We start from the raw sequence: 1,354 nt of genomic DNA on the forward strand, positions 1-1,354 counted from the left end.
TTTATACTCCCCATATGATGTGAAATACGTGGAGCGACATCCGGTTTGCGCTATGTCAACTCTGATCCCTGTCAAGTCCAGCGTAGTTGCAGTTTTACACATTCTGTCTTAAATATTCACATCAACGTATCTCCGCTCCTATTCAAGAGATGTCGATAACTCCACGCGCATTATAGTCCACATTTACTGCCACAAACAGGGCACGATATCCGGCCTGCGCCATGTCAACTCTAGTCAAGGTCAAACCCAGAGTATTTGCAGTTTTGCATATTCAAGATTGAATATTCATTTGGACGTATCTCCTCCGCCTTTGGTGATATGTCGATGATTCGATGCGCGTTATACGCCTCATATGTTGCCAATACAGAGCACGGTATCCGGATTGGGCTAAGTCAGGCCTGCTCTAGGTCGAATCCCGCGTATTTATACCGTTGCATATCCAGACTTCAATATTCAAATGAATGTTCCTCTGCTGCTATTGGTCATCTGTCGGCATTAGAGCGCGCGTCATACTCCCCGGATGCTGCCAATACAGAGCACGACATTCGGGTTGCGCTACGTCAACTCTTGTATGGTTTAAGACCAGCGGATTACCAGTTTGGCATATTCAAGCTTGAAAATTCATCTGGACGCACCTCCGCTACTATTGGTGATATGTCGATAATTCTATGCGTATTATAGGCCACATTTGCCGCCAAATACGGAGCACGACATCCGGTCTGCGCCATGACAACTTTGGTCTAGGTTAAGTTCTGTGCATTTGCAATTTTGCATATTCTTGCTACAACATTCAATTGATCATGTATCCCCTGCTATTGGTGATATGTTGGCACTTCCATGCGCGCGATACTTCACAAATGCTGCCAATACGGAGCACGGTAGCCGGTTTGCGCTAGTTTAGGCCTTGTCTAGGTCAAATCCCTCGTATTTCTGCTTTTGCATATTGAGACTTCAATATTCATATGAATGTTCATGAGCTGCTATTGGTCATCTGACGGCGTCAGAATGCGCCTTGATCTAGACATATGCTGCAAATACAGAGCACGACATCCGGTTTGAGCTATTTCAACTCTGGGCAATGCCAAACAAATCGTATTTGCAGTTATGTATATTCAATCTTGTATATTCATCTGAACGTATCCCCGCTGCTATTGATGATATGCCGATAATTCGATGCGCGTTATACACCACATACGTTGCCAAATAGAGGGCATGACATCCTGTCTGAACTACCTTAACCTTCGGCGCTATCAAATCCAGCGTATTTGCAGTTTTGAATATTCGTGATTCAATATTCAATTCAACGTATCTCCGCTGCTATTGGTGATATGTCGATAATTCGATACGCTTTATG

Source organism: Bombus pyrosoma, unplaced genomic scaffold (assembly GCF_014825855.1).
Source record: "Bombus pyrosoma isolate SC7728 unplaced genomic scaffold, ASM1482585v1 HiC_scaffold_4726, whole genome shotgun sequence".
Classification (NCBI taxonomy): Eukaryota; Metazoa; Arthropoda; class Insecta; order Hymenoptera; family Apidae; genus Bombus; species Bombus pyrosoma.